Source organism: Montipora foliosa, chromosome 8, assembly GCF_036669935.1.
Source record: "Montipora foliosa isolate CH-2021 chromosome 8, ASM3666993v2, whole genome shotgun sequence".
NCBI classification, from domain to species: Eukaryota; Metazoa; Cnidaria; class Anthozoa; order Scleractinia; family Acroporidae; genus Montipora; species Montipora foliosa.
The window spans coordinates 32,759,523-32,774,522 of NC_090876.1; the positions used below are offsets into that span (position 1 = coordinate 32,759,523).

Sequence of the window (15,000 nt, forward strand, 5' to 3'; positions counted from 1 at the left end):
TTTGTCTAGAGAATTCATCTGGTGTCTACAACTAACCCAGAAGATCACGCTTCAGTTGTCTAGGTAAGAGTGATGGTGAGTGACTGTGAACGTGATTGCTTTATCATCATGCCTTTATTATGTTAGGGTAAATATATCGCAAGCTCTAAAGTTGTCATGACCACTTGTTATCATATGTGTCGTTTCTGTTGTATAATGTGCTAATGAAGATCTTCTAAGTTTAAAATGCTGTTTCGGTTTGATACCGTGTTGCATCATATCACCCAGAACTCTGCTCAGATTAAGAGGGAGAATATATGAGGTTATAAGTTCAGCTCACGGCGCTGTAATAAAGTAGTTCAACACCGTTAAAGATATAAATGGCACAAGAGACTTACATGCCTTTCCTTAAAGGCCCACAAGAACATTATATCATCTTTATTCAAATTCAAAGAGTTCGTCAACAGAAGAGTAGACGTAAGCCATTTGCCCAACGTACGTAGTATGGGTTTTCATCTCGGTGACGATTCTTTGCCGGTGGCTTTAGGTAATAGTTTGTGATAATATATTTATATTAATGAAACATTATTGGTGAACCGCAAGTCAATGGCGTTGTAATCATTTCCTATAGAAAGTGGTCGGTAAAGTTGTTTATAAGAATCGCATAATCCGTTTTGAAGTAATTGATCTTAAAAGAAAACGCTCAGATGACGTGTGTTAACAACGATACGTCACGCTTCAGTAAAAGAGTATTTTTTTTTTGTTTACAAACTTTTTTTCCCATGAACATCTTGATTTGTCGTGGAAAATGGGATTATGATTAATGATTTATAGCAATCGTTTTAAAATAGCCTGAATAACATTCATTAACTTGAGCTTATTGGAGCTTGTAACATTTTAACATTGTAGCTTTCGAGCGCCGATACCTCACTGAACTAAAAGCCAATTTGAAATAAGGAAAGAAGATCAAAGAAGTGCTTAAGTCTTGTTTTGGTATTTGTAATGGCGGCTGATCACGTGATGAAAACGCTTGTGAGTGCGCATGACACGGCTTGCGAACCCACTTTTTGAAAGGTTGCAACCCAGACTTTCGATATCCGCAAAGATAAAAGCTTTCACTCTAACATTTGTTGAACAGCCGTCACAATATTTGTTGATTAACAATGTTTGGCCGTGTTTAATTGATTTATGTCGCTGGCAACAATGGTAGTCAAATAAGGGAAAAAGTAACATATTGACAGGTACATCACAGCCCTCTCAGGTTCTGTTAGCAGATGCAACATACACTGACTAAAGGAATTTCTTCCTGAAGATCGTATTAATATACATATATATATTATACACATATATTTATATGTACGGAAGACATTTATACTCGAAGTGCGAATTAAGCATGATCACATTTTGGACCGTCGAAGTTAAAGTCTTCACTTAGCACAAAGAAAAGGGGTCTTTCCTTGCTTTACTGCTTAAGAAATAGTAACTAACTGCAACGACTTACAATCATGGCCCAAATTCTTCCGAAACTGATAATTTGTTAGCACACAAACTCAAGTCACGATAATTAATGTTGAGGGGTGACAACGATGCGTTGTTCACAAGAAAAGTCACATTGGCCTTTTAATCCTGCTTTTTCCATTTTGACTAAGTACTTGTTACGCCGTAGAACGAATGGGAAGACTGTAGCGTTCCCAACAAACTGCTGGGAGACTCCGTGCAAGACAGACACTTCTCGGTGATTTCCTGTTGGAATCAATCTTGTTTACTTTGATCTGCATGAAAAGTTCCATCCTATTCAAAACCTCCGCTTTATCAAATTCAAGACAAACAAAGCAGCGCGTTTAAATGAGACTTTACCCTCGCGAACAACTCATGCGCGTATTTCTCGAAAAGAGTTGAAGATGAAGGAAAGGCGAACTTCGCGGTTCATTTCATAGCCTCCTTCGGATTTAAGGTCAATATACTGTAATAGTCTTATACCAATGCAGAGAATTAACTATATCTACTAAGTTATTACTATCCCCACTCGATCTGATGTCTTTACGAGTGTGTCCAACCCCTTTATCGAGTATAACAGTCATTTTCTCAAGTGTAATTATTGCAAACAACGATGCACGCAAAAAGCCATTAAGAAAAAACCCTATTTTAGTTAAATAGAGTTTCTTGAAGCCTCGACTTCCCCAGCTCAGAGGAAACCTTTCATTTATAAGCTTGCATGCGTAACAGCGACAGAAGAAGTTAAAAAATATGTCTGAGCTCTTGTTTTGGCTAAATTTTTGATACATAATCGGAGTATTGGAAGCCTTGTATTTAGGGGCCATATTGGTTATAAGTGTTTACCAACCACGGTAGCCAAAAGAAAATCTCTGTGCATGTGTTGACTTGGTTTCCAAACCAGAATCTTAGCAGATTAGATTCAAAACGGGTCATTTTGATCTGGCGACGAGATCTCTGAGACCTTTCGTCCGAATTTCAGTCACTCTGTTAAAAATTTTGTTGTAGTCATAAAGAACTTTCAGTCAGGCATAAAAGAGGGAAAGTGGGTCAAGCAAGGTGAGATGAGGCTGGATAAAAGGCATCGGTTTTACTAATTTTGCGTAAGGCGATAACAAATCTGAAGTCCCGTGATGATAAACACAGGCCTAAAATGAACTGATAAACGCATCGTAAATGAATTATTACTATCAAATTGTTCGTCTTTTTTATTACACTTGGATGTAAGAGTCCTTAGCGTGTTAGTGGGCAATCGATTATTTGACATGCATGCATCTGCCTCATTACAATTGTGAAGTATCCTTCATATCCCTGCGCCTATTTTAACTCAAAGTTCCCCCGTACTTAAGATTCTTCCAGTCTGGAAAAAAAGCGTTTTCTCTAACAAAATCTTTATAGAGGATTGAGTCCCTCTACCACATGGAATCAGTGCTTGGTTATGACCTCATTTCGTCCTACTCTGTGGGTGTGACAATAATTTAAAGTAATTTAGAGTGGAAAATACGCCTGTCAGTCAAACAGGCGTGTAATTACCACCTTAGCAGGTCTACTTCATACCCTTAGGAAATGAACTAATCGAAAGTCATCAAATGGTCTCTCTCTTTATTCATTTCAACAGCTGTAACCCTTGGAGTGTGCGCGATATCTTAAGCAGCTGGGGAACCTGCATTTACTTCGTTATACAGTAAGTAGAAAGGTTTGAAGTAGATTTCTTTTGTTAACTACTGAAGGAAGAGCGTTATGGTCACTAGATTCCTATGAATCCGCTCTCAAATACCAAATTCGTTTCCAAGTAAGTCTATAATGGTAAGTTAATGTTCCTTGTAATCTAAAACCTCAGCTATGGTAATCATACAGCGCAAGAAAAACAACTCCTTAACTTAGTTTATGGAATTGCTTTTTACCTTTGCTTGTTCACCGAAATACTATGATATACCAACAACTTCATCATTTTTCCTTCGACGATCGGGTTCTAAGCTGTTACTCCAAATCTACTGTATCGTGAAGTCGATATCGGAAATGGCCTATTCATTTTCTAATAATTATATAACAGCAATCACTATGGTGCAACAAAGATTATACATGAGGGCCAGTATATCACGTGCGGTTAATAAAAACAACTTGACAAATCTGTCAGTCCTCCCTATAGTTCGTTTTGGTTCCTGTTTGTTTCAAGACCCAATTATGTCAAGTTATCCGTCAAGCTACATGCCCAGTCAAAACGCGTGGTTCCAGCTGCAAACATCTTATGTCTTCTTTAACAGTAATGTTTCCCATCGATCGTCCGTTATGCATGGTCTAGCGTGTATAATTTGCATAGGAAAAGTATAACGAGAAGAAGAAGAGTCGTTAATCAAACTATCACTCTGTGGTTTTGACTTCGTAGTGCCTTCTCAGAGAAAAAGGCTCACGAAAACGAAACTCAGAGGAGACACACCCATTTATGGTCGAGGCACAGACATGTACCAACCAGAAACACAGAGGACAAACTAACTTTTGGTCTCCATATATACCCCTTTTACTCAATTTTTACTGTGAAATATGATGAATTTTTTCAACCCCTCACGGAAAGGACCATGAAAATCTCGTTTTTTTGTCTACCGAAACGGAATGCACTGGCTACTTACAGCTGTCATTATGTAAAATCCCTACAAGTGGGTCCTGGGGTCTAATGACATTTGCCTCTTCCATTCATACAAAGTTCATTAACAAGAAAACTGTCAAGAGTAATTCAGGCTTCTCTGCGCTTGAAAAACAGCAGGACCTTGTATCAAACGCACACTAAGGAAAGAAGCTAGTGCAGGGTGCTACCAACTACCATCAGATAATCGTGATCGAACCACTTAACGTGCTGCTTACTTTGTGCTCACGGTGAACACTCATAGCAACTGATTACTTATTTTCCAAGTACGGGTAAGGCGTTTTATAAACATTTTAACAATCATATTACTGACAAAAACACCGTGGTAGTTGTAGCTCAATTCATTCGCTCTTTGAGTACAAGCCATGTCCCAGTCAAACAGTAATTAGGCTGAGCCTCTAAGCACCCGGCGATACATTTCAATGACTCAATCAAAAAACGGCCGACACGTCTATTAGAGGTTAACTTTAGCAGCGAAAAGAAAACGAGAGGGTTACAATGGCAGCTGTTTGAAACTGAACCAAGTTTATGCGCATATGCAAGTTACAGGTTACAGACTTCATGGCATTGACAAGATCCTTCATAATTCCGTACGAAGTGCAAAAGAGAATAGTCAACAAAGGTCATAATTCTGCCCTTGAAAACGTGACAATTAGCTTGTCAGTTATAGAAAATAATGCAAGAAAAACAAAACAGTATGCCCAGCCTGGCTTTGCGAAAAAATATCTCAGTTGTGTATTAGTTTTAGGGGTGGCGAATGGTACCTCGAAAAACGTGGGTCTCGGAAAATTTTAGCCGGATCTTGAAATCTCGGAAGGGTTTTTGATAAGTCTCGAAGTCTCGTTTTTGCATGGTTTGTTTTTACCCATTTTGAATCTCGAAACTTTTTACCAAGGAGTCTCGGGCTCGGAATTTTAACTAGGATCTCGGCGTCTCGGCGAGTCTCGTATTTTACCATTCGCCCCCCTAGTCTTACGGTAATCTTTGCTTCTATGACCTTATGTGATTATGTTTGGTTGCTTGCACATCGCACTGAAAACACCGCGTAAATGGCTTGTTTTGAGCAATATCTTCATTCTATATCGATACGGGAATTTTAGGAGGCGTGAAAACGTTTTTACCAAGGTTTTATGTGACTGCTTTGATATGGACAGTTTAATACTGGGAAGGAAAAGTGCAAAAATTTCAACACTTCATGGATCCGTCCTTTACTAAATTTGCTTGGTTACAATTTTGTAGTATCTACTTTTTCGTAGAAAAATTCTCGTTTTATTGGGACGAAGTAATTGTAAGAGTTTATCACTTCTTATATCGTTGTTTGACATTGCTGCTATCAATTACAAATATTGAGAAGGTGAATATACAAAAAGGGTTCACTACTGTCAACAGCATGCAACGGAAGACAATGTCACAGTCCAGACAGAAGCAGACAAATGTGTATTTTCTAGCCTTTCAACTCAAGCACCAACTGATCTAACATCACGCACGTATTTAATAACATTGAATATGAATGAAGTTTGAAATTAATAGCCTTAAATATTATGAATAGGTGAAACTTCTAGATTTCAAGAAGAATTCATTTGGCTTTGGGTTATTGACTCTGGACTCCGGGCTCAACCGAGTAACCATTCAATTGGGTTGCTGTTTTTTGGCTTAGTTTTTTGTCGTGGTTTGCTATTTCTTTGGTTTTATGTCATCTGTTTCATTTGCAAAAAGTATATGCTTGACAATGTTTATCCCAATGGACCGAGACCACTGAGGTCATGCACGTCGTGGCTTACCAACGTAATCAGGATGTTCAATGATAGATTACTGAAATCCGCAGGCAAGAAGTCCTCATAAGACTCAATTGAATTGAACCTGTAGTTGCCTTAAATTTGTCCAACGAACAAGAAAAGCTAGAAAAAAAAGACACACTTGATACACCTAACTCCGTCATCGTTTGTTTAGTACGTACGTTTTTTCTCATACATTAGCTAATGTGAAATTATAATGACAACTCGAAAGTTTCGTTTTGCAAAACTGAGGGATCAACGTTAAAGTTTTTAACGAGATGGGTAATTGTACCAAACTAAAAGGAATCTCAAGTATCTTTGGACATATTTTCGACATATTGGCCCTGTTGTCACTATCATTGAGTGATATTGCCAGCTTATTTTGAAAGTGATTAATACCTCTAAAATGAACCCGTCATAGCTGATTGCAGTGCCGATTTCTCTTGTGAAAGACACGCCAGCAGTAGAAGGGCATTGATCTGCACTGACTATATTTTATTACTTTCGTTCATCAGTCAACCTCGAATCGTGTGTTTAATTTCCTCCGTGTTTCTTTAAAAACTGACCTCGTGGTCGGGTGCATCGTGACATAAGCAATCTGTCAAGTGGTGTTGCGTGATTTTCTCCGTGTTGTACGTTTTAGCATATATCACGTGACCAGGCTCTTTACAACTACAATCTTGGACAAAATAGATGGGTAATTTGTACCCCCCCCCCCCCACCCCTCCCCACCCCTCCCCCTAAACCAAGGATGGGAAAATGGCGCGTTTTGGCTTTTGCGCGGCTTCATCCTTGATTTGGGGGTTTGGAAGTTTGCTGTTCCATTTTATTCTGTCCAAGATTGTAGACCTCTTGGTCCGGGCTCGCGTACATATGGGCAACTAAAAGTTATAGATGGATTTTTCTAAACCCCTTCAGCTGTATAACTTTATATCCGAGTTTCATAACATTTTTGTGAAAGGCAATCTGCGATAGGTGACCACTTTAATTGCACTATTTTGCTGTTTCGAAAATGAATTTTAAAAAAGTGAAAAAGTGGAAATTTCATCAGTATCTATAAAATAAACAGAACATTACATGACCGCTTGGGGATACGAATTTTATCTTTTTGCGAACGAGTGAGAGGTACTTTCAGCACAAATTTGTTGCACTCTGCCTTCGGTGTCTTTTTTCGTCTTGACTCGTCTCTTAACCATGCATCCCTGTATTGAGGGTCTCTATCCCGGTCCATTCCATAATTCTGCTGTAATGCCTTTCTCTGTAGCTGATTCGTCTTCCTTGTTTGAGTTTGGTTCTTCTCTCGTTCGTCCAAGTATTTTTCTTTTTAACAGCTTGTAACGACGTTGCCTCCTTAACTTTAAAGCACTTGGTCAACTTCGAACCTCGACGATGACGTAGTCTGCAGCATCAATGAGCATTCTCCCTCTTTCTGACTCAACATAAAGTCGGTAAACCGATACCTAGACGCCTAACAACAACACAGCCCCTTTGTGCTTCATACTATGATCGCATGACTCGGCGTACTGGTAAAAGCGTAAGTGAGAATTGTACCAAGTGATCTTGTACTGAAATGCTGTGACCATTTACCTTTGACTTCAAATTAAAATACTCGTTAACCTTCTTAAACTCGCATTAGTATAGCAATGACCTCTGCCATCTAACTTGGGCTTTCGTTATCTGCCTCCAATATTTCCCGATACTTGTTTCAATCTCTTTTTTTCCATTTATTGGATCACCAGAGCATTAGGCATTTACCTAAGAATTGATATAAGTAAACGATCATGAGAGAAGAGGGTTATGAATACTAATCTTCTGCTGGCATTCGGCGAAGCCTTAGCACTGACAGACGGGCATTTGCAGTTATTCATCCCTCGCCAGAGCGGGTTACTGAGACCATATCTTCATCATATGTTCTGAGTGTATTAAGACTATACTCCTGAAGTATATATACACAAGCAGCTTTCTGCTCTCTATAAGCAACCTTCCGCTTCGTTCCAGATTATTAAAAAGATCCATTTATCAAACCTTTGTTATTCATTTACACTGTTGCCTTACTTCTCTACCTCTTCTCTACCTCTACCTTCTCTTCCTTATCCTAACATGTGGACAAGTCAAGTAAAAAATCAACTGACTCCTGACATGTGGAGGTTATGTGGGACAGCAAAAATGCAAACAGTTATGCAGGGAGACCGACCTGTTGCTTATTCTGAAAGGGGATTTTTTTTGTCGTGTTTATTTACGGTATTTTCCACGACTCATCCATTTAAATAGCATTAAAACAGGAATGAAAGAATATGGGGACTTAAAAGACGCGAAATTTGAATGTACACCCAACAGATCCAAAAACTAGCCTTGACGGCTGAACCTGCCTCGATTGACACTGTTCTCTCTGTGTCCTCTGCAGATCTAGGTCCCTTTCTACTGAAATAATTGTCATAAAAACACCTTTAAAAGTTTCCCTGAAGGGGGAAAAACGTGATAATCGGCCGGGTCATGAACCTCATGATCACAAAAAGCTCCCCTTATCCGGTGAAGACTAACATCTACGGGCCAATAGATCATCTCAGAAAACTTAGCCGGCGCAAAGGGTGAGATGCTTACTCATCTTGCACGGTAAGGTTGTTCTGACGCAATATTTGTTGCGGGTGATATTATTCATAGCCCTGCTGACGGAAGGTTGATTACCTTGGACACAAGCATCGTTGAGGTTATTTTTGGCTATCGTCTTGATTTTGAAAGACGACCATACCAATTATCTGGGTTTAATGTATCCAAACGTTATGGGGGCTTTGTTGAAAAGAGAATCTTTAGACCTGCTACGGTTAAAGAACGCATTTGTCAGTCTGACAGATTAACGAAAACGACCTGTTCCACGCGGGGTAAACGGAGCGTTGCAGTTGTCCTTTCTCTCCGTGGTTAACGAGTCAGAACGTTGTTGTTGGATCTTTGATGTCGAACGAAAGCGATGTGCCTTCAATCACCGTCAACAATGCCTGCGGCTTGGATTGTGCTGCCACTGTCCAGGAAGATAATAGCTTGTGTTTTAGCCACTTTAATGATAATAATCATGTCCCCTCTGAATTGACCGTACTTATACATGATATAGCCAGTGCTATGTGTTGATTTCATTTCGCTTTACGGCGGTAGTCGTTTATATTCCCTTTAAAGTTTTTCTTCCCTGGTAGACAGGTGTAAACTATATGGAACTAAAGGAGAGAGACTCACTTGGTGGCTGGACCGCTCAAGTGAGCAAACATTTGTCTGGAGGGGATACCAAAAAAGGTATATCGCAGTTTTAAGTGATTTTGTAGTGGTCACGAACAGTTGCTTTTTGTGCAAATGAAAGACTGCAAAGATCTGGGGTTTATCACCGGCCTTACAGCGAAAGTTCATCTATGTCTTCGTAGATGGCTCAGCAGTCCCAGGAAGGAGGCTGAATGGACGGTAGCTCACCAGCGTGAACGTGAAGAAGATGTTGAATAGGACAGGGGATAGCACTCTGCACTGTCATCCTGGTGAAGGAGCTTGATGATTTTCCCATAACTGCGAGGACAATCTATTCGACTAGCACTGTCCACTGTTCAGAGGGTTTGCCTGTTGACGGTGTCAACATATCTTGTTAGGTCGACGTAGACTTAACATAGGCTCATGCTTTGATCTATACACTTCTCCTGAAGATGACTCACAGCAAATATCGTTTCAACTGAGCTTCTTCCAGGCCTAAGGCCACAGTGAGCCGCCGGTAGATTTTCCACGGGGACAGGGATCCGTCTCTTCAGGAGAACTCGCACAAAAGTTTTCCTAGCAAAGGGCAGAAGTGAGATCCCCTTGTAAATGCCATAGTCTGATTTGCAACCCTTGTTCAGTCTTACACGGACAAAACAATGAGGGCGTCTCGTAATTCAACCGGCACGGACTCCTCTTCCTAGATAGGGTTCAGGATTTCGTGGAAAGCTAGCAAAGCATTGGTACCTATGAAATTGTAATTTTCAGCAGATATTCCATCTTTTTTCTGATGCTCTACTATAGGTTGTCTGGGAAATAGTTTTGATCGACTCCAGGGACGGCGGCAGATCGAGCAACCCGTGAACTTGTTCCTGGACAGCAATCTCGTGAACATGTTTTACAGCTGCGGGGTGAACAGTTAAGAGGGTCTGTTGCGCAGTTTACTAAAATGTTAAGAACAGCGTTCTCTTAGCGCATCCTGGTCCTTTTTTTTTTATTGCCCCCGCAATAAGGAGCAACCTAGAAGCCCCCGCGTAAAAATGGAAAATATGTAAACTGGTAGATATTGTGTAGGGGAAAGCAATCTCGATTTGCTCAACCGAGCGCGCAAGGTGGTATCGGTATTGTTCACCGAGTTCGCAAGTTGTTCTGGGTAACTTGAGTCACGAGGCAGAAGGTCACAAGAAGCATCGAAAACCGAAGTGTTGTTCAGAATGGCGATTGGAGGTGAGTAATTTTCGAATATTTACAGCAATTCCTGAAAAAAATCATAATGCCTGGGTCAGAAATCGATTTTTCCACACAAATCAGAAACAGGGGCGACGATTTGCCAGACACAAGTTAGAAACAGGGGCGACAAACTCGAATAGAATAGAATTTGCTCAGTTCATAGTTAATGTACAATTTAAAGTTGAATACAATCCAACAAATAGATAAAATAATTCACAAACTGCTAGACGCAACCTCAGAAAGCAAAAGCACAGCCTCAGTATCAACATTTTCAAACAATCTTCGATGAAATTTACAACAGTTATTCACAGATAATAATAATCAGCGATCCGGATATAATAACCGAGTTTTGTTCCTATTTTACGGTATTTCAAGGTAGCGTGGGAAGAACCACGTGGAGCAAAAAGATGGCGACGAAATGTTACCTTCTGGTTCATGTTCCTGTTCCTGTTCTACTATCATATTTTAAAGGCATTTTTCATAATTGTGTGATTATGTAAATTGCTTTTCAATTCATAGCGTATCAAATAGATGTTGATGGAAATTGAAAATAAATGGTGTTTGTTGCGTTGTTGCCCATCCTTTCCTTGCATCTTTCACTTTCGTTTACCTACCTAATTACATGTAGCATAAGATGAATACATCACAACGTGCAGCACATATTAATAGGAAAACACGTCAACAGCCATCCATATTATCTTAGGCGGGGGCAGATGTAGTGAAAAAAACTACCTTGACGTTTCGTATGTAGAGGAGACTAGCCCGATTTGAATTTCCTCAGCCTGCTATGACTGGTCCTGCATCTCCTGTAGTTCTGTCTGAACTTTTGTCTGGAGATGGTCAAATGATTGAAAAACAGTGCGTTTAAATTATATGATAAATCTTCGCGCTCAGCCTAGCTTACCGTTCACATAATGTTTAGTTTGGACTTGAACACTAACATCACCATGTACAAAATTCTTATGGAGAGAAAATGCAACGATTTGTTTTTAGCTTAACGGATTATAATTGGTGTTAACTTGTACAGTACTCGCAAATGATTCGTTTTAATTCCATTACGAATTCGTTTCCGATTGATTCCGTTCAAAAACATTTTCGATTATCTCATTCTAAGGCCACCCCCCTTTTTTCTCTGTTTAGCGTCGTCCGACCGACCCAAATTTTTGGCATTTTCCAAAAAAAAAAACAATAGGTAACGACGTTTTTAAGCCAGTTTAGTTCGCATAGGAGTTTCGGTTGTTGATCCTTTTTCCCACGCTGTCTTAATTTTGCAACAACATTCACCACCTTTTCCGCCATATTGATTTTGGGTTCACTTCTTGTTGTTTTCCTGGCTCCACAGCTATAATGCTGGGGTACCAGGCCTCCGATTCCAGATCGAGGCGGTTGAAACCTTCTTGGGCGCAGGCTTTAGCTCTGTTCAACACAGACTGAAGAGTCTGGTTTTGACGTTTCGCCGGAATAAATGTGTTTTTACCCGAAACGGCTGGAGAAAGGTGTGTCTTCGGTAACTTTAACCACTTCAACTTAAGCCGATTGCAGTTGAAAGGATTAATCCAAATAGAGCAGGACCTTTGATAATTTTACGAGAATGTAGCTTGCGTTGGATTATTGTGAAGAAACAAATGACCTTTCATGTTGAGTGAAATAGGAATGATCTTGTCGTTGTTGAATGCCTTTCCTATTGTTTTAGCAATTTTATCTGTTAAGTGTTATTTAAATGCCTGATTGACTGCAATTAGTATTGCGTCACCAGGAATGCTCCACATTAAAAAGTTATCTCTTTTAAAAGCAGACGATGAAAATGGGTGTTCTCTCCCCATGCATGGTGCACATTTTTGGATTGAATGGATAACATTTCTCCCTTGTAAAACCACTGATTACACAATGATAAAAAAAGGTTCTTGTGGTGAAAATAAATTTAAAGAATTATTGATTTAATGAAAGGAGCAGGCAAAGCGGCATGAAAACCACGTAGTTCAGGTGTCAAACTGCGATAGGTAAGAGGTCACTGCAAACAAAGACTACTTTTGTTTTCATTATGTATAAGAAGTTATTGTTAAGCAAACACTTAACAACCGACAGAAGAAGTAAGCGTGTCGAAGCTCGAAAGCAATTTGTAGAAGGCATCGATTAATTGATACCGCCAATCATTTCGCGGAACTACTGTAGGACCCAAAAAGTGACCTTTCAAGTGACTCTGTTTTGCAGGTGGGCCTTTTAACTTTAGCGTGTTGAATACGATTAATTTCGAAACCTCACATTTCAAAGTAAAAATACTTCACGTTTGGATGCTACTGTTATGAACTCAGCCGTCTCGGTGATCTCTCGACGTGGACTGTCTTGAACTTAGTGTGCCGTGCTGCCCTATAAACTGACAAGTGTCTTTCAGTAGTCAGATTGTCGGATTTACCGATTTGTCGGATTTGTCGAATTGTGTATTCAGTTTTGAGATGGTGTTAATTTCTAAAGCAGGACCAAAAGTGTATTACAAAGCCAGAGACTTTGCTTAAGCGGTCAACTCGAAGGGATGAATTTCTAACATGCAGGTTTTCTTCTCTTAAGCCCTTAAGATTGAGGAATTAATGAAGGATTCGACATTGATTTGGCCATTCTCAGTCTATTCCTCCTTTGTCATTACCGTATAATCCGGCCACTGTATAAAAGTGTTTATGAAGTTTTACCAATTTGTGTCTCGTTTCTTTCAGACATTGAATACGATGGTCTCCAGCATTACGAAGTTGGTGGTTTTAATAACGTTGCTGTTCACAGCTCTTACAGCAAAATCCAAACCAAGAAAAAAAGTTGTACCATATCCGAGAGTAAGAGGAGCCTGTGAAGTTCATAAAGGATGGCTCATCCGGAGGGACGAATGCGACATTCGCATACCAACATACGGTTGTCGTGGTGGTTGTTTTTCATCAGCAAGACCTTTCAGCCATAGAATTGGATTTGCGTCAAGTTGCTCGTGCTGTGCTCCCATCAAATCCGTTATAATAGAGATAAAAGTGCCATGCAACGGACAGACCAAAGTGATTCGCTACCCGGTTGCCAAAAAATGTGCTTGCAGACCGTGTTTAAACGGAAGCTAACAACTGATTTATTAATGTTAAATGTAATAAAAGGATTTCACGACCTTGCAAGGATGCCGTAGACCTCGAATATCGAAATCATTGAATATATAATGGGAAAGGAATAGCTAAGTAACATGAAAGGAGTTCAAGATAACAAATTCTCCCATTTAAGTCAAATTTGGATGCCGTTCCGGGAAGAGAGCTTATTAGGAACACCTGTGCGTACTTGTCAGAGTAAAAGAAAAATACTGAATGACATTGAGAGAAGGTTGAAAATGTATATTGTTGTTGTGGTTAGCGGTTTGTAACTGACACTGTTTCAATTATACTTACTTTGATGATCAGGTGGTGTACTAAAATTAAATATCTTTATATCAAGTTAAGAAAACACCTAATAGTTCGAACAGAATTTTCAATTTGTAGATCCATAAATTACTTGACATGTTTTGTATTTAGCTGAAATGGCTATTAGCATCAGTTATTGTGTGGACAAAGCCTTGTGTTGCCAAAGGCAAGTTACGGTTCTGCGAACAACCTTATCAGTGCTGAAACTTTTGAATGGGCAGAATGCTCAGTCGTGGTTTGAAACAAAAGAGACAAGGAAACTTGACAGAAAAGTCGACTGATGTCTTAAGTGTATCTTGTTGCCGGAAAGTCAAAGGCACTGGCTATCTAAAGTACTTGGTGGTCATAGAAGGATTATAAATTAATGTATGTGATATAAACTTGAAAATAGTTGAACTGGCTAACTGACTAATTGTAAATAATGTAAAAAGTTATTTCTAGACCCTTCTTTCAGCATTTAATTGCAGCCTGTCCGCAAGTGATTTTAAGAGAATAATTTAACAAAGAATGATGGCGACGAATTGCCGATCGGAGTCACAGAGTGGTATCTAAGCTGTACTAATTGCAATAGAAGTCTGTAAAACGAAATAAAAATGGTGATCGCAACGTGTTTAATTTAAATAAGCTAACACTGAAAAATAAAAAGGAATTTACACTTAATCTTTAGAAGGTGACTCAAACAAAGCGTATATGTTGGCAACTTCATATTTTCATAATTAAAAAGACTTCATTAACTTCATCTTTGTTTGCACGGTTGGATGTGAGCGAGGAACTTCAGCTGACTAAAGAGAACTGGTGTCAATATGATCATGTCTTATTGTTGGCACTGTCTTAGTGTTTTATGTTTAACGCAATCCAGTAGCTATAGTACAACGTGGAGAAAGGGTTCAGTTGGCTCACAGTGTTCTCATTAAGTGTATCAACTAGATTCCACAATGCTGACCTTGCAGCAGCTTTCCGTCGTTTCAGGCCGTTAAAGTGCACACAACCCCCAAAATCTTTTTGACATGTTTTGTTAGCCGTCAAACAATTCTTTTTTCCTGATCACTTTGGCGAAAAAATTATAGTCATATGTTATTTCCTCGATTTTCTGTGAATTTTCAAAATTCTGAAAATAATCGCCACTTTGGTTCGCTTGGGTCCGAGTCTGGTCTCTGATGTCAGCTGATGAGTGATTTTCACACAGAGAGAACGCTGCGAGAGCAAATAGGAGGAAAATTTCGTCTATAATATTCCC

General features: G+C 39.4%; 1 long non-coding RNA gene across 1 annotated transcript in view; it reads left to right on the forward strand.

The window, feature by feature from the left end:
* The window catches only part of LOC138012765 (uncharacterized), a 26,345-nt gene extending 11,843 nt beyond the window's left edge, over nt 1–14,502 (forward strand). The window contains exons 3-4 of the long non-coding RNA XR_011125074.1: nt 3,092–3,157; nt 13,053–14,502. This is a non-coding gene — a long non-coding RNA (uncharacterized lncRNA). The remainder of the gene's footprint in view (nt 1–3,091; nt 3,158–13,052) is intronic.
* Nucleotides 14,503–15,000: the final 498 nt, after the last annotated feature.